Genomic DNA, 26,718 nt, shown 5'->3' with positions numbered 1-26,718 from the left:
TCAAAACATTTTCAATGTTTGATTCTTGAAACAGATCCTCAAAAATCCTTTGAGAATTTCTTTCTTTGATACGCATATGCACAGAGCAGAGTCTAATTCTTTCCATTACCCCTAATATATTTCATCACCTGATTTTATCCAATGGCTCAATAGATACCTCACTCCTTCCCAACTTGGTTAAATAAGGGTATTTTTTTGCACAGATTAGGTTTATACCTTTAATTGACCAATTCTATATAATCAAAAACACATTCTTAACCTCATAAAAGTTATCAGAGTATAGAGCCTCAGGGCATAGAGCATTTTGCTACTTCCCTTCAATGAAGTTAAGGTATGTAAGTATTCCTCTTATGAAATTTGAGATTCTTTTGAAAATCAGTTTGTGTTCAGTCAGTGTTGTCAACCTATGTGAGAAAATTGTCCACTATTTTACATGATGGTGGAATGACTCAGCTCTCTCTATATCAGGAGCAATCAATGGAAGATTTTCTTGTCTGTGCTCTTTTGAGATGCATGTGCCCTGAAAACTTAAATTGGGTGAATTGGACTTTTTTTCATTCTGTCTTTCTAATGGAGCATAAAGGAGGGTTGGAGACTGTAAAAATCTCACCCATGGAAGTAAATTGTATTGTGGCAAGGCTAAAGAAATAGATTTTGGACAGCGGAAACAGTTCATTAAAGAAATCAGGAGTATTTCAGGAGGTTTTAGATTAGAGCTACATAGTACATCATTTAATTCCCATTTTACATAGAAGAAAATTGAGATCCAGAGAAAGGAAATGAGAGTCTTCTAAGTTCTTCTATATAACAAATGAGGGACAATGTAGTTAGTTTGCTCCTTAGGTCAAAGACAAACAAACATAAAAGCTCCCAAAGATATGTGGTGTATGGGGAAATGACTTTTAATTAGGGAACTGGAACCAAAGAACAAGAATTTAATATCAGGAGAAAACTAGCAATCAGAAATGTGATAATGAGATGTGGACCTAAATCAGCACAGTTTTCTAAGCAAATTCTCCAAGGACTATGAGGAGACAACACTTGTATTGAATCAAAGGGGCAACACAGAAGAGCATCTGTAACATTTTGAGAGGGGAGGGCAGGGTCTTTTTTCTTCACTGTCTTCCACTTCTCCAAATCTAGGTGTAAGCATGTAATGAGGTTCTCCATTAACAGTAGCTGACCAATAGACACATCCATGAATGGCAGACATCTGGGAAGAGCTAGCCATTTTGGCATTCATGGCAATTTGTCTGAGTTTCCAATAATAATAATAATAATAATAATAATAATAATAAATCTGTGATATAACATGTTTGGACCAGAGAAGAGACAAAGACTCAGAAAGAGTACTAACTAGACCACAGCTGGGGAGGCCATTAATAGGATAAGTATGGATAGAATGGGAAAGAATGGGTCCCAATGGGAAAGGAAGCAAGCTGTCTATTAGCCTCTCATTTTAACAAATTATTTCTTGCAAAATAGGTGTTAAATTCATTTGTTTATACACTGCAAAAGGAGTTCAAGTGCTACTGGCACACTCTAAATTTCATCAGGGCAAAAGCTCAGTAACCTTGGCTAGTTACAATACTTAGAGAAGATGCCTCTCACACACAGGCTGGCGGGCCCCAAATCAAATAAATCCATTCCCTTTTTCATAGGATGGTTTGTTAAATACTTGAAAAGAACTATTCATTATCTTCTAAGTCTGTGGATCTGTCTCTGTGTCACATTAATTGCCTCCTTCCCCTTCCCTCTCTGCCCCACATCCAAAGTTGCTATGACCACCAAAATTACTAAAGTATTCTTATGGTAACATTTTCTAGTCATGGTGATATTACCTCATTGTTAGAGATCTTTAAGTTGAAGGCAAAAATAGTCACCAGTCAGTGATGTTCAAAGAATCTCAAGAACCCAAGAATTGTTAGGGACTTCAGAAGCTGTCTACCCCAACCTATAACGGACCCCAAATTGGCAACAAATGGCCACAGAGACTCTGCTTGAGGACATCTTTGGAAATTTAACACTAGCCTGTTAGTGTTAGCCTTTTTTGGTACCCTAAGACAACTTTTGGATTTAAAGTTTAATCTTAAAATTGAAGATACTATGTGCTTCTCCTCCCATCCTCTTACTGAATAAAGGTGAGGACAAAGCTTTTTATTTATCTGAAAACATGCCCCTTAACATAGTGTGGCAAATTAAAGTAGACTTGTACACTGGGCAGCCATTCTAAAAGTCTCCTGAATCCTGGGATCTAGAAGACCCATCTCTTATCCAGAATAAGGTCCAACTGCTCCAAAGAGGCTGGGGAAAGGGATGTCACAAAGAGTAGAAATTCAAGTGCAGGGAGGAAGAAGGACCTTTTTTCTCTTGGGATAAAGAGTGAGTAGGTGTGTGGTTGGAGCCTGGATCTTGGAGGGGAAGGTACCTGGTCACATGTGACTGATGCTCTGATTTTTGTTATTTAATAAATAATTATACATTAAGATATGGTCTCCAGAGAATTTTAATCATAACACTTTCCATGAGTAGGCAATATCTGACCTTCAATTTTATCTGGGGGCAATGATCATCATTTAAAAGGATTTCTTCATATCCAATGAAAATCTGCCCCTGTAACCTCTACTCACCCTCTTACTTTTCCCTAAGGGAAAAAGATAACAAATCTCTTCCCTTTCCCATCTATTTAATGTTATTAAACACTTGAAAAGCACTGATACCTTTTCAATATCATTTTATAGCACACTCTATGGTCCAAATGAATCTTCTATTTCTTCCCCAAATGAAATACTCCTATGTATTCAATCAAGTCTGGAATTCACTACTTTCTCCTGTTCACCTTTCAGATTCTGATCTTACTTAAAGAAGTGCTCCAACTCAGTAATTAGTATTCACTCTCTCCCCAAATTACTTTGTATTGTAGATCTGGTGTTTACATGGTCTATCTACAATTAGGGAAAAAACAAAAAAAAAAAACAAAAGCAAAAACAAAAACAAAAACCTCTTTAACTTCCGGGACTGTTATCGTTGTTTTAATTTCTAATACCTACAACATGACTTAAGCACAGTGGAAATCTTATAAACATAGCTAGTAACTCAAGCCATGATATTAGAAAGTCTTGAGTTTGAATCCTACTTTAGACTTACTCTTTATGATGCTAGGCAAGTCACTTAACTGCTCTCAGACTTACTTTCCTCATTGTTAATATGGGGATAATAAACCTCACTGGGTAACTGTGGGGTGAAATGAGATAAAAGTACTTTGAGATGTAAAGTTCTTTGTAAACCTTAGAACACTATACAAATGTTAGTTGTTATTAAATTTTACAGAATTCTTCAAATACTTGGGGACAACTGTCTTGTCCCAATTTTTCTCTTCCCTGTGTAAAAAATATGCAATTTCTTCATATCACATGGTCTCTAGTCTTCTCACCAGGCTGATCCCCATCATTAAACAAAAATGGTAAAATGTTAGTAATGAATATAAAGGCAGAGAAACTCAACTGGATGTGTTCATCATAGATCCAAGAGAGCTGAATCAAGTATTTAGATTTGTTGTGCCCTATTTTAAGTCTTTGTATAACCTAGCCAAACAAGTCTTAAACCTTCTGTCAATTACATTTTTGACTATGACAGTATGAGACAATGGACAACTGATAAGATTCTGAATTGCTTGTGGGCTGAACTTTCCTTTTCCAATCTCACTTCAAATTTTTGTGTGTCACCCTCACTTCTATATCATTAAGATGTGATATCATCCAGGAGCTCTTGGGGCTTGTTTATGGCTTTAATTGAGGGAGAAGACAAGTATGCTTCATAGTTCCATTTATAATCTGTCCTCTCCAGTATCCATCACTCCACTTTGGTCAGCAACCAAATAACACAACTCTCAAGAAAAACAAAATTCTCATCATAAGTATGCATGGTCTATAAAAGCAAATTTTCGCATTTGCTGAGTCTTAAAATGGGTCTTTCATTATACTTTAAGTTTACATCTCTTGATGTGTTTCATCTTTAAGCCACTGGATTTGTGATTTATTATTGCATCAGGCAATTGTTATCTGTCAAAATATGTTTTTCTCTACAAAGTTGTCATTATATAGATTGTTCTCCTAGTTCTATTCATTTCATTTTGCATCAGTTTATAGAGCTCTTCTAAGTTTCCTCTGAAACTGTCTATTTCATCACTTCTTATGGCACAATATTATATTACATTCATATTCCAATATGAGGATAGTCTCTTAGTTTCTATCTTTTGACTATTAAAAAAAGAAGTGCTCAATGTTTTTTTGTACATTTTTTCTCTTTCTTTGATCTTATTGGTAGTCATACCTTTGTTCCAAATTGATTTCCAGAATGGCTAAATCAATTTGCATCTCCATTAAGTGAAATAGTGTGCCTGTTTTCCAACAGCATTTGCCATTTTCCCGTTTCATCACCTTTATCAGTCTGATGTGTATGAAGTAAAACCTTGATGTTGCTTTATTTGCATTCCTCTAGCTATTAGTAATTGAGAACTTTTTATATGACTGTTGATACTTTAGTGAATCATATTTTCTAATACAGTTTTTTTAAAAAATCTTCCTTTGTGCCCACCTTTGCATCAAAATTTCCAAGTTTCACTGTATAGGTTAAGCTGTTTTTGAGTATCTTGTCATATTTTTCAAAAAATGTCTTTACTTCATCCTCCTCAACAAATGTTGGTACAAGAGCTTCAAGTTATCTACATTGTAGTCTGTTTGTTATCTTTACCTTATATTGTAGAAGACAAGAATGACAAGTATTCTGTAAAATTATTGTTCTTAGTACCTTTAGGATGCTTAATAAATCAAATTCCATTTCATACTTCCATTAAGGACATGTGAGATATTATTCCAATTGGCTGTAAATTCTTTATTTCTTCTGTTTCATTTCAGGTGAGAATGTCAATGAGGATTTCATTTAATTCTAGTTATATGTGATCTCACTGGTTTAGCTTTTTTTTCTGGAAAAAGCTTTCCCTTTAAAAGCAATAAAAATTAAATAAATGTCCAAAAGAAATCTAAAATTGTGGTTCTTAACATACTCCTCTCTCTCTTTTTTCGTCTCTTTGCTCTTGTTACTGTGAGAGTTTCATGGGCTCACCCAGAACCTCTAATCATTCTCATGGGGAACCAACACTGAACAGTTGACTATTTATAGACTAGTAAGTCACAAACATCTTTATACATAACTCAGCAGATAGAGTCCATTATAAGACTAGTCCTGTGATTTCATTGTTATGAACAAATTAATGTGAGAAAACTTTATCCATGTAGATCAATGTCTTCTATGAAATTTTGAGTCAAAGAATTTCCTATAGGACAGAGAAGGTAGCCAGTTTGCCCAAGATCACAAAGCCAGAATGTATCAGAGGTAGGTTTTAACCAAGGTCTTCCTCTTAAGGTCAGCTTTCTGGTCACTGGGTCACAAAATTCCTCTCTGTTGTTAGAAAGGCATTCAAAGAATTTCCATTAGAGGAAGAAACTTTCAGAGTTCATACTTCCCTTCTATATCTTTCAAGATCCCAGAGCTAACTTTATGCTATGATGAAGCATAGGAGGTTGATATGAAGGATAATACACATATATACACATGTATATGCAACTTATTAAATTAATAAATTGTGTGTGAATAAATTATATTATATAATTCATCACATTATCAACATTGTATTTATTATCATATTAATTAATAATTTTCACATTAATAATATTAATAAGTAAATGAGATATGAAGACAAAATATAACATACGAGGCAGAAAATGTCACTAATGGCTAAAGATATTAGAGAAGGATTCATGAAGGATGCTGCATTTGATTTGGGCTTAAAATTTAGATAAACTTTCAAAAGACAGAGCAGGAAGACTATTCAGGTCTAGGGATAATCATGAGCAACATGTCAGAAGTCAAAAGTACAAAGAGTATTGAGATGACAGAAAATAGTCATATTTTACTAGATAGTAGTAAACCCCTATTTTATAGCCTTTGTTACATCTGACTAAACTGATTATTGTTATTTCCTGTGAGTTGTATAATCTAAAAATTGCCAGTCTGCGTCCTGAGGCATTAAGCAATAAGCACAAGTCAAGCAGACTGGTCCTCATGGAGTCAGGAAAAAGGGCAATGATGAAAAAGTAGATATCTAGAATCAAAGAATCTTAGGGTATTTGTCAGAGTTGAAAAGGACTTTAGAGGTCATATAACCCAATAAATTCTTCTCTAAAGTATTATTAGTATTAGGGAATGGATGCAATTTAGTTTCTTTTATAAGCCAAAGAGATGGATCTCACTTTTTCATGATGCAACCCATTCTAATTTTTCACAATCTTATGGTCTGAGACAGTAGCTAGGAATTCTACAGAATATCAGGGTTTCATGGTGAAGGGCAAGGTAGAACTCTCTAGTATCTGTATTGGCAGAGTTCCTTGATGCACCATGCTTACACTTCAGGGGCCAGCACTTACATTTCCTCCCCAACAGTAACCTGGGTTCCCTCAAGCTAGACAAGTCAACATTTTCTTTCTGCTGATGATGGATATATCACCCCCCCTGGCCATTCTGTGTTATAGCCATCTCCTCTTCTTCCTGGCTCCCCATTTAGGAGTCTTCTTCACACACCAGAGTATAAGTTTTTTGAGGCAGAAGCTATCATTCTTGCATGCCTTGGAATCTCTATCATTAAGCATAGTGTCTATCATATAATAATCACTTAATAAATCCATCAATCAGTTAGGAGACATTTTTGGGGGATATCTTCTATGACTGCTCATAGATCTTATAAGATGTAAGTAGTTCAACTGATAGATATACATTTGTTTCTCTTAAAAATACTTGAGTGGTCATCAAAACAATATGGTACTGGCTAAGAAACAGAAAGGAGGACTAGTGGAATAGACTTGGGGTAAGGGACCTCAGCAGGATAGTCTTTGATAAGCCCAAAAGTCCCAGGTTTTGGGACCAAGATCCACTATTTGGTAAAACTGCTGGGAAAATTGGAATACAGATTATTCCATCTCCAATGGAGAGATTAGGTTTGGATCAACATCTCACACCCTATACGATAAACTCAGAATGGGTGAATGACTTTAACAAAAAGAAGGAAATTATAAGTAAATTAGGTGAACACAGGATAGTACACATGTCAGATCTTTGGGAAATGAGAGATTTTAAAACCAAACAAGAGTTAGAAAAAATCACAAAATGTAAAATAAATAATTTTGATTACATCAAATTAAAAAAGTTTTTGTGCAAACAAAACCAATGCAACCAAAATTAGACGGGAAGCAACAAATTTGGAAACAATCTTCATAACAAAAACCTCTGACAAAGATCTAATTACTCAACTCTATAAAGAGCTAAATCAATTGTACAAAAAATCAAGTCATTCTTCAATTGAAAAATGGGCAAGGGACATGAATAGGCAGTTTTCAGATAAAGAAATCAAAACCATTAATAAGCACATGAAAAAGTGTTCTAAATCTCTAATAATCAGAGTGATGCAAATCAAAACAACTCTGAGGTATCACCTTACACCTAGCAGATTGGCCAACATGACAGCAATGGAAAGTAATGAATTCTGAGGGGGATGTGGCAAAGTTGGAACATTAATGCTTTGCTGGTGGAGTTGTGAATTGATCCAGCCATTCAGGACAACAATTTGTAACTATGCCCAAAGGGCACTAAAAGATTGTCTGCCCTTTGATCTAGCCATAATACTGCTGGGTTTGTACCCCAAAGAGATAGTAAGGAAAAAGACATGTAGAAGATATTCATAGCTATGTTCTTTGTGGTGGCAAAAAAATGGAAAATGAGGGGATTCCCTTCAGTTAGGGAATGCCTGAACAAATTGTGGTATCTGTTGGTGATGGAATACTATTGTGCTCAAAGGAATAATGAATTGGAGGAATTCCATGTGAATTGGACCAATCTCCAGGAATTGATGCAGAGTGAAAGAAGCAGAACCAGGAGAATAATGTACACAGAGACTGATACACTGTGGTACAATCAAATGTAATGGACTCCTCCATTAGTGGTAATGCAGTGATCCTGAACAACTTGGAGGGACCTATGAGAAAAACCACTATCCACTTTCAGAGGAAAAACTGTGGGAGTAGAAACAGAAGAAAAACAACTGCTTGCTCACATGGGTCAATGGTGATATGATTGGGGATGTAGATTCTAAATTATCATCCTAGAGCAAACATCAACAACATGGAAATAGGTTCTGATCAAGGACACAGGTAAAACACAGTGGAATTTGTATATGGGCTATGGGAAGGGTGGGGAAGGGGAGGGAGGGAAAGAATATGATTCTTGCAACCAAGGAATAATTTAAATAAAATAAAAAATATACTTGATGAACATTTTATTTAGCTTCACAATTGTCCTTTGGAGTAGAGACTGTAGGTATTATTGTTCTCATTACATGGAGCATGAAACTGCATAACAGACAGATTACATGATTTATCCTCAGTCAGACAGCTAATTAGTATTAGAAGTGAGACCTGAATCTCCAACATGATTCCATGCCAGTACTTTATCCACTACAGTTCGATTCTTCTTCATTTAACTCAATACTGCCCCTCAAAAGACACTCATTTTTAATATCCTTTGGCCAGAGGCACCTTCGCACATGGAACAAGGGAGCCCATAGGGGAAATTAAAATTTCCCAACTTCTTCTTTATGGTTGCTGTCATCTTTCAATGGGTAAGCAAGGGACCTGGTTGCAGGCACCCTGATGCCTTTTCATTCCTTGTGTTGGTACTTGCTCCAAAAATCTTCACTGCTGAATGCTCATTAAAACTCTTCGTTGACTTTCTATAGCTTTTTACAACACATTCAGCTTCCTGACTGGCTTTCAAGCAAACCTCTTTGCAAGTTTACAGCTTGCTGATCTGCCTCATCTTTCCTGTTCCTTTCTCCTGCCTTCTCTCAGCATCTTTTTGTGCATTAGTTATATAAAACTCTCTGCCCCCTCAGTTTCATTCTCAAATTTACAAGAATTGCCACCTGGATCAAGCAAAGCTCTAACAACCGATTTTAGCATCTCTGAGGAAATTCACTTTATAGCCAGAGAAATGGGATAGGCCAATTTTAAGACACTAGCCCATAGTGACAGAAACAAAGACCTAAGGACTTTCCTGTTCCATGGGTATATACCTCAGGAAACCATGAGACTACTGGCAATGCTGTCACTGAGGGGAAAGAGAGGGTGAATTGATGTTCTCCATCAGCTCACCTGGGGTATGGCCATTAAAGGGTATAGAACAAAGCATCTGGTACTTTCCAATTTTAACTAATAATTCTCTGTGAACTAAGTGCTAAATTCAATCATTTCTTTCCTGTACTGGAGGAATACAGGGATTCTCAATGATCAAAAGTTTGAAGAATCACTTGTATATATCCACCTTCAGAGAAAGGACTGATAAGCACAAATAAGTAAGAAGTAGTTTTAATACATGCTGATACCTTATTGTCAAATGATAGCTTCTCTAATGGGGGAGGGGAGTGAAAGGAAGGAATTTTTTTTTTTAGATTTTTATTTTATTTTATTTTTTATTTATTTTTAAACATCTTTTTATTTGGTAAATTTCAAACATTATTCCTTGGTTACAAAAATCATTTTCTATTCCTCCCTCCCTTCCCCGACCCTTCCCATAGCCTACGTGCAATTCCAATGGGTATTACATGTGTCCTTGATTAGAACCCATTTCCATGTTGTTGGTATTTGCACTAGGATGTTCATTTAGAGCCTACATCCCCCATCATATTCCCTTGACCCATGTAATCAAGCAGTTGTTTTTCTTTGGTGTTTTTACTCCCACAGTTTTTCCTCTGAATGTGGATAGTGTTTTTTCTTCTATATCGCTCTGGGTTGTTCAGGATCACTGCATTACCACTAATGGAGAAGTCCATTACATTCTATTATACCACAGTGTATCAGTCTCTGGTGTATAATGTTCTCCTGGTTCTGCTCCTCTCACTCTGCATCAATTCCTGGAGGTTGTTCCAGTTCACATGGAATTCCTCCACTTTATTGTTCCTTTGAGCACAATAGTATTCCATCACCAACATATACCATATTTAGTTCAGCCATTCACCAATAGAAGGGCATCCCTTCATTTTCAAGTTTTCTTGCCACCACAAAGAGCGCAGCTATGAATATTCTTGTACATGTATTTTTCCTTATTACCTCTTTGGGGTACAAACCCAGCAGTGTTATGGCTGGATCAAAAGGCAGAAAGTCTTTTAGTGCCCTTTGGGTATAGTTAGAAATTATCCTCCAGAATGGCTGGATCAGTTCACAACTCCACCAGTAATGCATTAATGTCCCGACTTTGCCATATCCCCTCCAGCATTCATTACTTTCCTTTGCTGCCATGTTAGCCAATCTGCTAGGTGTGAGGTGATACCTCAAAGTTGTTTTGATTTGTATCTCTCTGATTATCAGAGATTTAGAACACTTTTTCATGTGCTTATTAATGGTTTTGATTTCTTTATCTGAACATTTTCTATTTATGTCCCTTGCCCATTTATCCATTGGAGAATGGCTTGATTTTTGGTACAATTGATTTAGCTCTGTGTAAATTTGAGTAATTAGATCTTTGTCAGAGGTTTTTGTTATGAAGATTGTTTTCAAGTTTGTTATTTCCCTTCTGATTTTGGTTGCATTGGTTTTGTTTGTACGAAATCTTTTTAATTTGATGCAGCCAAAATTATTCATTTTAAAATTTGTGATTCTTTCTAAGTCTTGCTTGTTTTTAAAATCTTTCCCATTCCAAAGGTCTGAAATGTATATTATTCTGTGTTCACCTAATTTACTTATAGTTTCCTTCTTTATGTTCAGGTCATTCAGTCATTCTGAGTTTATCTTGGTGTAGGGTGTAAGATGTTGATCCAAGCCTGATCTCTCCCACACTGTCTTCCAATTTTCCCAGCAGTTTTTATCAAATTGTAGATTCTGGTCCCAAAAGCTGGGATCTTTGGGTTTATCATAGACTGTCTTGCTGAGGTCATTTACCCCAAGTCTATTCCACTGATCCTCCTTTCTGTCTCTTAGCCAGTACCATATTGTTTTGATGGCCACTGCTTTATAGTATAGTTTGAGATCTGGTACTGCAAGTCCACCTTCCTTTGTATTTTTTTTTTCATTATTTCACTGGGTATCCTTGATCTTTTGTTCTTCCAAATGAACTTTGTTATGGTTTTTTTCTAATTCAGTAAAAAAGGTTTTTTGGGAGTTAGATGGGTATGGCACTAAATAAATAGATAAGTTTTGGGTAGGATGGTCATTTTTATTATGTTAGCCCATCATCATAGTTAATATTTTTCCAATTTCTCAAATCTAGTTTTAATTGTGTGGAAAGTGTTTTATAGTTCTATTCATATAGTTCCTGTGTTTGTCTCGGCAGATAGATTCCTATTTATATTGTCTAAGGTTACTTAGGTGATTTTGAATGGAATTTCTCTTTCTAATTCCTGCTGCTGAGATGTGTTGGAGATATATAGAAATGCTGATGACTTGTGTGGGTTTATTTTGTATCCTGCAACTTTGCTAAAGTTGTTGATTATTTCGACTAGCTTTTTAGTGGATTCTCTAGGATTCTTTAAGTAGACCATCTTATCATCTGCAAAGAGTGATAGCTTGGTCTCTTCATTGCCAATTTTAATACCTTCAATTTCTTTTTCTTCTCTAATTGCTACTACTAGTGTTTCTAGTACAATGTCAAATAATAGAGGTGATAATGGGCATCCTTGTTTCACTCTTGATCTTATTGGGAAGGCTTCTGATTTATCCATTTTGCAGATGATACTTGCTAATGGTTTTAGATATATACTGTTTATTATTTTTAGGAAAGGCCCTTCTATTCCTATACTTTAAAGTATTTTCAACAGGAATGAGTGTTGTATTTTGTCAAAGGTTTTTTCTTCATCTATTGAGATAATAATGTGATTTTTTTTTGGTTTGCTTGTTGATATGGTCAATTATGTGGATAGTTTTCCTGATATTGAACCATCCTTGCGTTCCTGTTATAAATCCTACCTGATCATAGTGAATATCCCTCCTGATCACTTTCTGGAGTCTTTTTGCTAGTATCCTATTAAAGATTTTTGTATCTCTGTTCATTAGGGAGATTGGTCTATAGTTTTCTTTCTCCGTTTTTGACCTGCCTGGCTTTGGAATCAGTACCATATTTGTGTCATAAAAGGAGTTTGGTAGAACTCCCTCTTTGCTTATTATGTCAAATAGGTGTTCTTTGAATGTTTGATCGAATTCACAGGGCCCATCAGGCCCTGGGGATTTTTTCGTAGGGAGTTCTTTGATTGCTTGTTCAATTTCTTTTTCTGATATAGGATTATTTAAGAATTTTATTTCTTCTTCTGTTAATCTAGGCAATTTATATTTTTGTAAATATTCATCCATATCACCTAGATTGCCATATTTATTGCCATATAATTGGAGAAAATAGTTTTTAAAAATTGCCTTAATTTCCTCTTCATTGCAAGTGAGTTTCCCTTTTCATCTATGATACTGTTACTTTGCTTTTCTTCTTTACTTTTTTTTTAAATTAGATTGATTGGTACTTTGTCTATTTTGTTTGTTTTTTCAAAATACCAGCTTCTAGACTTATTTAGTAGTTCAATAGTTCTTTCACTTTTGATTTTATTAATTTCTTATTTAATTGTTAGGTTCTCTAATTTAGTTTTCTTCTGAGGATTTTTAATTTGTTCACTTTCAAGTTTTTTGATTTGCATGTCTAATTCATTGACCTCTGCCCTCCATAATTTGTTAATATATGAACTCAAGGATATAAATTTTCCCCTGAGTACTGCTTTGGCTTCATCCCATAGATTTTGAAAGGATATCTCATCATTTTCATTTTCTTCAATGAAATTATTAATTTTTTCTATGACTTGTTCTCTATCAAACCAATTTTGGAGAATCATATTATTTAATTTCCAATTAATTTTTGATTTGGCTCTCCATGTACCCTTACTGATCATCATTTTTATTGCCTTATGATCTGAAATGTTGCATTTATTATTTCTGCTTTTCTGCATTTGTATGCCATGTTTTTATGACCTAGTATATAGTCAATCTTTGTGAATATACCATGTGGTGTTGAAAAGAAAGTGTATTCTATTTTGTCCCTATTTATTTTTCTCTGTATATCTATTAACTCTAATTTTTCTAAGATTTCTTTCCCATGTTTTACCTCTTTCTTATTTATTTTTTGATTTGATTTATCTAAATTTGATAGTGGTAGGTTCAGGTCTCCCACTAGTATAGTTTTACTATCTATTTATCTCCTTCAATTCTACTAGTTTCTCCATTAGAAATTTGGGTGCTATACCATTTGGTGCATATATGTTGATTAGTGATATTTCCTCATTTTCTATACTCCTTTTTATCAGGGTATATTTACATTCCCTATCCCTTTTAATCATGTCTATTTTTACTTTGGCTTTGTCAGATATCATGATTGCAACTCCTGCCTCCTTTCTATCAGTTGAGGCCCAACAGGTCTTGCTCCAACCTTTAATTCTGACCTTGTGAGTATCTACCTATCTCAGGTGTGTTTCTTGTAGACAACATATGGTAGGATTTTGGATTCTAATCCACTCTCCTAGTTGTCTATGTTTTATGGGTGAGTTCATATAATAATGAATACAATTTTTGAGAGTTACAAATAACATTTTCCCATATATTAATATATTTAATTGTAGCCATTAAAGAAGAGAGTTTGAATAGAATTTTTTCTCCTTTTCCCTCTCTTTCATATTTACCTTTTTATGTTTCTCTTGATCTTTGTGATTGGATATCAAACTTTCCACTTAGTTCTGGTCTTTTCTTTACAAATTCTTGGAAATCTTCTATATTGTTGAATGCCCATACTTTCCCCTGGAAGTATATAGTCAGTTTTGATGGATAGGTGATTCTTGGTTGAAGACCCAGTTCTCTTGCCTTTCTGAATATTGTGTTTCAGGCCTTGCTGTCCTTTAGTGTGGAAGCTGCCAGGTCATGTGTGATCCTAATTGGTGCTCCTTGGTATCTGAATTGTCTCTTTTTGGCTTCTTGTAGAATTTTCTTCTTAGCTTGAAAGCTTTGGAATTTGGCAAATACATTCCTGGAAGTTGTCTTTTGGGCATTTATTGTAGAGGGAGTTCTATGAACTCTTTCAATGTCTATTTTGCTTCCTTGTTCAAGAACATCAGGGCAGTTTTCTTGGATGATTTCTTGTATTATGATGTCAAAATTTCTGTTTATTTCTGGCATTTCAGGTAGACCAATGATTCTCAAATTGTCCCTCCTTCCTCTGTTTTCCTTATCTGTCACCTTGTCAGTGAGATATTTTATGTTTTCTTCTATTTTGTCAGTCTTTTGACTTTGCTTTATTAATTCCTGCTGTTTTGCAAGATAAATGTCTTCCAGTTCCCTAATTCTGGTCCTTAAAGACTGGTTTTCCTTTTCAGTTTGGTCTATCCTGCTTTTTGTGGCTTCTAGCTTTTCTCCAATTGGGAGTTCTTGTCTTTTAGACTATTGTTTTCACTTTGAATTATTTCCCACTTTTCTTGACAGAAGGCTTCCATCTTTTTGATAAGTTCCAATTTGAATTCTTCCAGAGCATGTGGACAATTTCGATTTCTTTGGAAAGCTTTGATTTTGTTTGAATTTCTTCATCTATTTCCTCTGTAGCCTGGGTTTTCCCTCTGTAAAAGTTTTCCAGGGTCAATGCCTTCTTCCTGTTTTTCCTGGAGGGTGCTTGTTAGTCCTGGGCAGAATGAGCCATCACTGTGGTCGTTTTTCCTTCCCTTTTTATTCAGAAATCTTAGTGCGATGAGCAGGATCTCTATTTATGTTGTTAATGAGCAAGGTTTTTGCCTGAGGCAATTTCTCGAATCTCCGCAGCCTCTTCTATTGAGAGTGCCCATGGTCTGTGCTCCTCAGCGCACCAGGGTTTCCAGTGTAACTGCTCTCAGGAATAGGTCCCCAGCAGTCCTAGTCAGCTCCCAAGGGGCACCTAGAGGTGTCCCTTGCTCACTTGTTGATTCTGGTGTGTGCTGGCTCTGACTCTGGCTCCATAGGTGGGGTGGGGGAGGGTAGATCGGCTCACATTTGTGTGGGAGATTTTTCACTCTCTTATAGTGTGGAAATGCCCAAACCCCATGCACCTTCAATGCTGGGCCCTACTGTAGAGTTCCTCTGTTCTTCTGAAAATGGTTTTTATGTTCTTTTGATGTAGTCTATTTTGGTGGGTGCTGAAGAGAGGAAGCATCCCGTGTCTAGACTGCCACCATGCTTACCTGGAAGTCCTCTTGAATGCCCTTTGCTTAGATTTTAAGGCAAGAGCCCAAAGTAGCAGCCACGGCTTGCATGAAAATTCAGCAAAGGAGCGAGAAAGGAGAGCATTGAATATTTTAATGTAACAAAGAAATTTAAATTAAAAAAAAAAAACTTTTATTAAGTACCAACTAAAATGTTGGTGCCCAGGGGAGAAACTTTGATTTTCCCATAGTAGTTATGACTCAGGAAGTAGTAGTTCTTGGAACTTGTTGAAATATTCCATTAAAGGCCAACATGTCTTTTCTCCCAGAAACTATGCCATTATGCTATTTTTCCTAATCTCATCATTTGCACTAGCTTCCCAAGAATACTAAAATCAAAGAAGGTGACTCTCTTGGTTTGTTTCAGATAGTTTCCCAAATTCAGAACACAGAATCATTATCTCTGGTCTACGACTTGTCTTTCTGACATGCATATTTCATGACTGAAATTTAGCAAAAATGATAAACTGAGGCAACTCGACATAAGATAACAGTTTATTAATAGGGTGCCAAATTTATTAATAAAGGTGTCTGGCCTGTCTCCATTTGTACCAAAAGATCTGGAGTGAGGGCTGATGGGGCCTCTTAAACTTATTTGGGTCTTCCTTCTGATTGGCCTTCCAGTACATCTCTCCCCTGGCAAATTTAAAGCAATCCTGATTAGTAGGTGGGTTGACTTTCAGGTGTGGATTATCACACTCCTCGCTGAAACTTCAGGGATGCTGGTTTATTTGTGTAACCCAGCTGCCTCTTGCAGGCTTGGCTCAATTAGGTTCCACCTGGCTTTAGCTTCCCCCATGATTAGAAAGCAAGGACATGAGACTTGTCCCCTGAGGAGGTTCTCTGTCTAAAGGGAATATAGAAGTGAAGGTTCCTCTTGGGAAGTGCTCAGTCCAATCTGCTTAGTGAGCAGTTACATTGAGGGCTGGGTGTGATCATATTACTGGTTCATGCCCTTCGGAAACTACCTGCCCTTCAGAATGAGGAAAAAGATATATCACAAGGTAATATTGGTTATTAAATAATACAGCACAATATTAATTTGCCTCACTTGGCAATCCTTCTAATTTCTTCCCTCTGCCCAGGTAGTCAACCTGAAAAGGCTGGGCTGAATTATTTCCTTTTCCACTCTCATATTTACTGTGTTTGATCTTACTGATGTGGCATAATTGACATGAAGGCTGCCAAATTAAATACAAAACCAAAAATAACCCAAGCAAAATTGAAAATGTAAACTTGAAAAAGAAGAGTGTCCTCATGGGATCCAGTCTATGGTCCATCAGCTCAGAGTTCTCTCTCTAAAAGAATCATCAAGAGATGTAATATAGCATACTTGTCAGAAAATGAGGATATAGACCTTAGCCAAATCATTTCAATTATAACTTAACATTCTATCTCATTTATCTGGTCCTTTGAGATTTATGAAAAGTGCTTTTCACCTTCAAAGCAGAGACTTTGTTGTTCTTTGTATTTCTAGTGCTTAAACACAGTGGATATTTTATAAATGCCTATGAAATTGAATTGAAACATATTGGGAGGTAGGTAGTAAATGCATTATTATATCCATTTTATGGAATAAGAAACTGAGACTCAAAAAGTTGTAATACTTAGTATTGGGACCAATTTACATACCCCAGAAACCCATTGTAGGTATTTCCTATATGTAACCATAGATTCATAACCCTCAAAATGTTGTCTTTATCAAAGTTGTTTATATTTTCATGTCTCTTATCAGTCCCCCTAAAATTTCATAAGGTATTAGAAATATAATATTATTCTTATCTCCCTTATCCTGATGACTTTATTGTGGTCTGCAAATTTAGGTAGTTCTCAGTATGTTTCTTCTTTAAGGACAGGGGAGGGAAAATGCATATATATATATATATCACCATATTTATGCATACATATATACATATTTTATTGTGAATAATCAACATACTCAAACATTTCAATATACAAAGAAAAACAAGAGTATATTATAAGAAGCAATAAGCTTATGTTGTCTAGGTTTTCTTTTTTTTTAAGGGACACACATAGTTTAACATAATAGCAAAATAATTCTTGGAGCTTTCTCCACCTAGGGCCCTTGGATAATAATAATAGCCACTGTGTATATAGCATTTTAAAGTTTTCCATCTACCTTATAAATAGATAGCATCTAGCTGCCCAGACTTCAGATGATCTGTCAAAATTGCATCTTTATTTCAATATGGTTTCTTTTTGCAATCTTCTATTTTTATCTTATGCATTTAAAATTATTATTCTGGCAAAAGGTTCTACTGCCAGAGGTGTCCATGACACACCTAGAAATCCATGTTCTGTGGATTTGTATCTCTTTCTATACTTTTTGTTCTGAGTATTTATTAAAGTGTTAAGTTTGTTTCCAATAAAATCCTGAGACTTTCTTCTTTTTCCAATAACTTCCATTAGCAATCTTTTTCTAATCATCAAGGGAAGTATTGACTTAATATTATTGATTGTTTCTCTCAATACCAGTGAGTTTCCTCTTTATACTTTTATACACGTTTATACTTTCATGAGACTGTGATCTTAATGATGAGGACCTTTTTGACAACAGTGTAGCTCATTGTCTCTCATCCCATGACATTGTTGACCATGTGTTCCCCTAAATCCTCCAAAGAAAGTCTATTCCATGTTGTAGAAGCTATGATTCTTGAATATTTATTGACTGTGATATTAAATTTCTTTGATGTGATTCTTTAATATTTTATAGATATCAATGCAACAACTTGCGTATTCATTACTTTCCTTTCCTGATCTTGATTATGTCCCTTATCCCATTTATCCCATGTAAGCCATCATGGTAATAGGTTGAGTAAGTTGCATCTCATTTATATTCACATGCTTTTCCATTATGTTTATATATATGCAATAAAAATTCTTCTGAGATTTAAATGTTCTATGATATGCAATCACATGGAATCACTGCAAAGACATTAACCAATGAATATCACAAGTCAATGGAGATGTGATGCTGAGTTCAGAGAACAGCAAATAAACCAGTTGGGTAGAAGTCAGAGTCCCATATGAAGCATAGTGATATGGAAAGTCTGAAATGGTAGACTGAAGCCAAATTGTGGCTATAACTTCCATTCTAAGATTTTGTATTTCATGTTTGATTAGAGAACTACCAGATTTAGGGGCTTAAGAGTAATATACTTAGCCTTATGCTTTAGGTAGATTATTTGGGCACATGTGGGAAAAATTGATTAGAAAGGATATAGACTAGACCCAAGGAGAACAATTAAGATTTTATTATAATGTTCTAAATAAGAGATAATGAGGGTCCACTAACTACAGTAGTCACCATTTTCAATGGAGAGAAATGAACAGATGTAAGAGATGCTATGGAAGCAGAACAATATGACAGAGCAACTGATTAAATATGGATGGCAAGGGGAAAGGATTGATCAAAGATCACTGTTCATTATAAATTTAAGTACCTGGAAGATTGCTAGAACTGTGGGTACAAAGACTAGAATGGAATAGTTCTTCCCTTGAGTTTATCTTCTACTGAAGGAACATTATATGTACACCAGTGTACAAAAAAAAAAAACAATTCCCAGGAAGTAAGGTACTAGCCACTGAAGGGTTTGGAATAAGTCTCATGTAGGAGTTAAAATTTGAATTGAGTCTTTGAGGAAATTAGATATTCTCTGAAGTAGAGATGAACATAGAATATTATGCATAATATGCAAAGGGAACTGAAGGGTTTAAGTATAGACTGTACAAATGCCTGGAGAAGGAAGATGGGAATGACATCCACAAGGAAGACCAAGAGGGCCATGACTATAGAGTCATATAAGAGTACAGTATAAAAAGCCTGGAAGAGTATAACCAGACTATGTCAGGAGTACTTGGAAGTCCTCTATTTCATTAAAAATCCATTTTTCTCCTGTAGCATTTTATTCAGTTTTGCTGGGTGAGTTATTCTTGGCTGTAAACTTATATTCTTTGTCTCCTAAAATCTATTCCATATTCTCTGCTGTTTTATAGTAGTGGCTACTAAGTTGTATATAATCCTATTTGTAGCAACTGTATACTTGAATCCTTTCTTTTTGATTGCTTGCAGTATTTTTCCTTTAACCTGAAAGTTCTAGATTTTGGCTATTATGTTCCTGCATTTTTTCATTTGGGAATGACATTCAGGATATGAGTGATGGGTTCTTTTTCCATTTCACTCTGTTTCTAAAAGGTATGGGCAGTTTTCTTTTTAAGATTTCTTGAAATGGGTGATATTATGATTCTAAAATTGTTTTTTCTCCTTGATAATGTTTCTAGGTCAGGTGATTATGTTATGAGATGCCACCTTTTTACTTTGTTTTTAATGTTTCTTGTTGACTCACAGAGTCATTAATTTCTATTTAGTCTTTTCTCATTTTGAGGGCATTTACTGCTTGGGCAAGGTTTTATACCTATTGTGCCAAGTTATTAATCAACTCTTTCCAATTCATATGTCTATAGCTCTCACTTCTTTTCCACTCTTCTCAATTGCTCTCATTTAAATTATGAAACATTTTTAAAGTATTAAAATTCTTTATTTATTCTAGAAATTCTAGTGTAGTTAATGCTTAAACTGTGTTTCCCTTTGAGACTTTGCTTAATGATCTTTTAAAGGCATTCTCTTCTGTGTTTGTGTCTTAAGTTCCTTGACACTGTAATAGTCCTTTATAGTGGAATTCTTTATTTATTTGCTTATTCTTCCAGCCTACTTCATGTCTTTAGACTTGATATTAGGGTTAGGCTCTACCTTATGTCTGAAGTAAACATTCAAGCAGATCCTGACTGCTTTCTTGAATGATATTTTGTTGGGAACCTGCAAGCTTTCATTGCTTTCAAAGCAGTCTATTCCAAGGTAAAGTCTGATTGTTCTCTCCTAAATCTGAGCTCTTTAAATTCCTGATCTGGGTTTGAGTCTTTGTAAAGAAAAAGATGCTGTTGGACCCATTATCCTTTAGCCAGAAATGGAAGAACTACAGTCTTTTCTTTGGTCTGGGATTCCTGTCCTTATCCTTCTTCATGTTGGGCTAGATGCTTCAACTGAGACCCAGCTCTGCTCTTCGGGTCAGAATCACACTACTATGGCTTGCTTCTGAATTTATTTTTCCTTTCAAGGCACCCTGGGATGTTGTCCAAGGACTCTTTCCCCATAAATGCCATTGTGGGAACAATTCTTTTTCTCAGTCCTCCATAGATCTGTGATTAGAACTAGGTATTGGCTGATAAAGCTATCGGTTCACACCTATCCTCATCACTGTGCCAGGATATGAGTTTGGAATCTCTTTGTGTCTTGGTACATGACCCCTTCTTGAGCTCTAGTGCTCTGTGTAAAACGTACCCTCAGATAATTTGTCTTTCTATGTTGACTTGGGTTGGACAGATAACTCACTGTCACTTTTTCTGGCTTTCCTCATCAGGATTCGGTCTGATACATTTTCTAAATCTGTTTGGATTTTTTTGGAAGGTAACTCAGCTATATTCAACTTTGTTGTTATTTTTTTTCATTTGTGTCCAACTCTTTGTGACCCTTTTTTGGGAGGGAAGGTTTCTTGGCAGAGATTGTGAAATGGTTTGCTCTTTCCTTCTCTATCTCATTTTATAGATAAGGAAACTGAGGCAAACAGGGTTAGGTGACTTGCCCAGGGACGCACAGTTCATCAGTATCTGAGGCTGAATTTGAACTCATGAAGAGTAGTCTTTCTGACTTCAAGCCTTGTGCTCTCTTCACTCTACCAGCTAGCTGCTGGATCTTTAACTCAGCTAACAGACTTAATAAAAGCTTAATGAGTGAATGAGCCTGAGGTCTGGAATGGAAAGTGCTTAAAACCGAGGCAAAAAATGCTAAGATTTCTGACTCTAAAATCTGTGTTCTATTCAGGATGCCAGGCTACCTTCCTTCATCCAATTATATTTCATGCTATTCAAATCTCCTTTTATTTTACAAAGAACATTTTTATTTTTCTGCTAATACCCTTGAGTAGCACTTAGAAGGAAGAAAGTGGGCTAGTAACTACTATAACTAATGAAGAATCTTTACTCATCTTTTAACATGTTATTTCAAAAGTGATCCATCAAATATAGGTGACACAATTAGAGTGATTCTACATGGGTGGCATATTATCATTTATTTGCATTAAGATGTAGCCAGCTTTGTGTGTGCGTGTACGTATAAAAGAATATGCCCAATGCCCAAGACCCTGATGGTCTCAGGGCTGCATCTAAGTCCAAACATACAAGTATAGGCAAGGGCAGAACCAGTTTGGCAGCAGTTCCCTAGAGGAACAAAAGCCAGACTTAATAGAAGGCAGTTATGTGACAGTCATGTAAAAAAAAAAAAGCCACATAATCTGATAGAAGGTGTCAAGGAAAAGGGAAACTGTTGTTCTTTGCTCTAGTCAAGCCACATCTAGATTTTTGTGTTTGTAGCATGTTTTAGGATGGCTACCAATAAATGAAAGGAAAAGGAAGATAGTGAAGAGAAGAAAACAGAAGCATTAATATAATAATGAGAATGCTGAACATTTAGATAAGGTTTTAAGGTAATCTTTTCTAATTTTACCTTCACTTGAGAGATACATGCTATTATTATCCTCTTTTAAGAGATAAGGAAATTGAGGCAGAGGCTTAATGACTTTCTCAAGGTCACACAGCTAGTGCCTGAGGTTAGATTTGAATTCAACTTTTGCTGACTATATGTCCAGCTCTGTAGCCATTGTATTACCTAATTGTGATAGCAATTGTTACCATCATTATTTGTTCTTCCTTTTATCCAATTCCTGCCAATAGGTTTTTATAGGATCATTGATTTGGAACTAGAATGGAGGACTGGCATGATCTAGTTCACTCTTCCTCCAATGGACGGTGCCAGAGTTGAGGATTAAATTTCAGGCCTCTGACTTCAGACCCCTATATTGTGTGGCACATAGCCATTACTAAGATTGGGCATGGGCAAATGGGCTTTCCCCCCAACATGTCAACAGAAATCCTTATCTCTTACTGTGGCAGCAATTGCAAATTAGCTATCTCTCCTTAACATTCCCCCCACCAAAAACCAAACAAACAAACATACAAATGAAAACAAAACAAATCAAAATTTCATCTGGGTACAAGAATTCCTAGTTGAAGGTCCCTTAATTTTTTAAAGTACTATCTATTACATAAAAGTACTATCATTTTTCCTATTCATTTCCCATTTCCTTTTACCCACCTCATAATATCTGACAATTGTTTCAAAATCTTTTTTCATGCTCTATTCAGAGACCAGGCATTACTAAAATATCTTCTTTCATTCACAGAAAAAGGAAGTGATATGCTGAGTAGTATGCTAGAAACTGAGAGAGTTACAACATTTAGATAAGATCTAGTCTTTATCCTCATGGAGGCTATAGTCCAAATACAGACAGGTCTAATAAACAATGTTCCATGATATGTATTTTAAAACTGATAGAGCCCAAGGGAGAAAGTTATTTATTACCAATGAGGCAGATCAATAAAGTCTATATTGAGCTGGGAGTATTTGAGTTGGTTTTTAAGGAATTGATTGAAATTTAGTGAAGTAATGAAAGGAAGAAGACCATTCTAGGTGCAGGTAATGGCAAGAAGATGGAATTTGGAAACTGTAGTGCACATGGAGGTAAGTAAGTGGTTCGGTTTGGTTAAAAGCCAGAAAGGTTAAAGATAAATGTTTATCCTGTGTGTGTGTGTGTGTGTGTGTGTGTGTGTGTGTGTATTTATATATACTCCAAAATTTCATGTTAGTTAAAACAAGATATTTATTATATAAAACATATTTCATGACAAGTGTCTTGTCCCAGGTCTTCTAATTCTTGAAAATTTAAAACTGCACTTGCATTATCTTCTTACACTAGTACAGGGATTCTGATCTGTGTGTGTGTGTGTGTGTATGTGTGTGTGTGTGTGTGTTTGTGGTATGGACTCCTTGGACAGTCTGATGAAGCCTATACACGCCTCAAAAAACTGTTTTTAAATGCAAAAAATATATAGGATTACAAAACTAATTATTAAAGCCTAGGTATCGATTTAAAACAAAACAAAACAAAACAAGTTCATCAACTCCAGAGTAAGAACCTCTGATCAGAAACACAAAATTTTATCCCATGAGGCTAGGCTTCATTTGATAGATATTTTCTTGATTTTCCAAATCCTTTATATTTATATTTCAAATTATTTGTCATACTTTATAATATTCAAAACAATCTTCTTCCTTCCTTCCTTTTTTCTTTCTTTCTTTTTTTCTTCCTTCCTTCCTTCCTTCCTTCCTTCCTTCCTTCCTTCCTTCCTTTCTTTCTTTCTTTCATTCTTTCTTTCTTTCATTCTTTCTATCTCTCTCTTTTTCTTTCTTTCTTTCTTTCTTTCTTTCTTTCTTTCTTTCTTTCTTTCTTTCTTTTTTTCTTTCTTTCTTTCTTTCTTTCTTTCTTTCTTTCTCTCTCTCTCTCTTTCTCTCTCTCTCTTTCTCTCTCTTTCTCTCTTTCTTTCTCTCTCTTCCTTCCTTCCTTCCTTCCTGCCTTCCTGCCTTCCTTTCCTTCTTTCTTTCCTTCTTTTCTCCTCCTCCCCCTTCCCCATCTCCTCTTCCATCCCCATCTTCTCCTCCTCCTTCTTCCTCCTCCTCCTCCTCCTCCTTCTCTTCTTCTTTTTCTTCTTCTTTATCATTTTCAATAGGAAGCCATCTAAGCACCAGATCAGAATTATGTGGCTTTCAGTAAAAAAGGCATTGCATGGGTTAAGAAGAAAACCATAGAAATAATGCAAACTTTAACAACAATTGTAAGGATCAAAAGAGATCAAATTAGCATGTACTTCAGAGTGCTGAGAGAGAGTTGAATTATCAAAAGGAATCATCAGAAAAATATAGTTAAAACTTTTGCCTGAAATAGCTTTGGCTTTGATTTTTGAAAATATAGTATAAATAGATTCTAATAGTTATGTATGTAATTCATTGATCCCAACGAGAGCTCAGAAATCACACGGATAGGATTAATGTTATGGACCCCTTTCTAATAATTATGCTTTTACTCATGCCTTAGCCAATGTTTCTCCTTCTCCTTAGAAACATCAGAAATGAATCTATTTCTTGTACACAAAGACTGATACACTGTGGTACAATTGAATGTAATGGACTTCTCCATTAGTGGCAATGCAGTGATCTGAACAACTTGGAGGGGTCTATGAGAAAAACTACCATCCACGTTCAGAGGAAGAACTGTGGGAGTAGAAATTGTAAACCTTAAAATTTCTTAGACTTATAAATGTTGGAAATTAAAAGAATTGCTTGACTACATGGGTCGAAGGGCTATGATTGGGGATGTAGACTCAGGGTGAACATCCTAATGCAAACATCAATAGCATGGAAATAGGTTCTGATCAGACACATGTAATACCCAGTGGAATTGCGTGTGGGCTATGGGAAGTGTGGGAGGAGGGAAGGGAGGGAAAGAATATGATTCTTATATCCAAGGAATAATCTAAATTGACTAAAAAAAAAAAAGAAATGAATCTATTTCTATTTTCCACTTAGGTGTATTCAATTGCCCTGCAAGCATAATGTTAACAAGGTACAACTTTTAAAAGTAGATAAAGGGAAGCCAGGTAGCTTAGTGAAAAGTGAGAGCCAGACTTGGAGATAGGAGGTCCTGGGTTTAAATCTGACTTAGACACTTCCTATCTGTGTGACCCTTGCAAATAACTTAAAGCCAATTGCCTATCCCTTACCAAACTTATTCTTTAGAATCAATAGCTAGTATTGATTCTAAGACAGAAAGTAAGGGTATATACATACACATATATAGTAAAGAACAAGAAGAGTATGCTAAGCCCTTTAGTGAAACAATAACTATATCCCACTTTCAGAGTAATATTTTTCTTCTTACCCTAGAGATTCATTTTTTAAAAATAAAAATCATCAATAAGTGAAGTTATAAAGAAAAGAGCATGGTGTATTGGATGGGGAAGAGTATTTGAATTCAGAAAAACTGAGGTTATGATTACAGCTTTTGATACCTAACTGATTTGTATAGCCCTATACCAGCCACTTATTAGCATTCTCCTACTACCTGGAAATTATTTTGTATATATTCTGTGTATATTATGTTTCTTGTTGATAATAAATTCCTGTAAGTTAGGAATAGCTTTGTTTTTCCCTTTGCATCTCAAGCATCGAGTACAATGCTTTGTACATAGTAGGAACTTAATAAATGTCTATTGATTTAATGTAATTAAATCTAGTGCTATCTTGATTAATTTCAGTCTAAATCTCAGTCTTTTTAAATCCCAACTCAGAGACCCCTTCCTCCATATCTACTTTCCATTTCCTTTTAGTGTTAATGGCCTTAAATCTCAAATCTGAGAGAATTTTTATTTCACTGCTGCTATTATCTTTTTAATGTGGAAAAATATAGTCATATGAGTTGGTATTTTCTCTCCTTATTAGGCTTAAAGTTCCATAAGGACAAAAAACTTCCTTATCTCAATTTTATTTCTTTTCTCGGTGTCTAGCCCAGAGCTCTGCAATTCTTGGTGTGATAAAAAAAAAAATTCTAAATGCTGTTGACAAAAAATAGCCTATTGGATATAGTATTTTTATCCAAGTTCCTGCCATGTATATTAGTGCCTGCTGAAGAAGTGATCTGTGAGTTTTTAAGAATAGGGTGAAACTGATGTAATCCATTCTATTCGTATACCTATTTCTCATGGTTCTGTTGCTGGCCATTGAATTACTTGCATAAATGATTCCAATAGGAAAATCCTTTTGGGAAGGATTATTTTTCCTTTTGTCTTTGTATTTCCAGAATTTTGCACAGTGCCTGACACATAGTAGGTACTTGTCTAAACAAATAAATAGTTGTCTATTACCTCTAGAGTCAGATATTATGTCCTCTGTGTGGCATATACGGCTCGTCACAAACTCCACCTCTTCCTACCTTTCCAGGCTGTTTATACCTTCCTTCTCTTCTCACATTCTATGATCTAGCTTCACTGGCTTACTTTTTTCAGTGAGATACTCTAGCACCCATCTTGTGCCTTTTCATTGGTTGTCTTCATGCCTGGAATTCTCTGCCTTGTTGCCTTTTCTTTTTAGTTTCCTCAGCTTCCTTCAAGACTCAGCTTATCCCACCTTCTTCAGGAGGTCTTTCCTTGTATCCCTATTTCCTTAGGCCTTCCAAATTACCTTTTAATTATTCTATCAATGTCTTCTATGTACCTAGTTATTTACATGCTTCCCCCCATTTAGAATTAACTTATTTTGAAGGTAGAAAATGTTTTCTGCCTTTCTTTATGTTCCCAGTGCCCAGAATACTTAAGATCACTGACTGAATGAATAGAGTTGTTAA

The sequence above is a fragment of the Monodelphis domestica genome, chromosome 7, assembly GCF_027887165.1.
Source record: "Monodelphis domestica isolate mMonDom1 chromosome 7, mMonDom1.pri, whole genome shotgun sequence".
Lineage (NCBI taxonomy): Eukaryota > Metazoa > Chordata > Mammalia > Didelphimorphia > Didelphidae > Monodelphis > Monodelphis domestica.
This window is presented reverse-complemented; position numbering follows the sequence as displayed.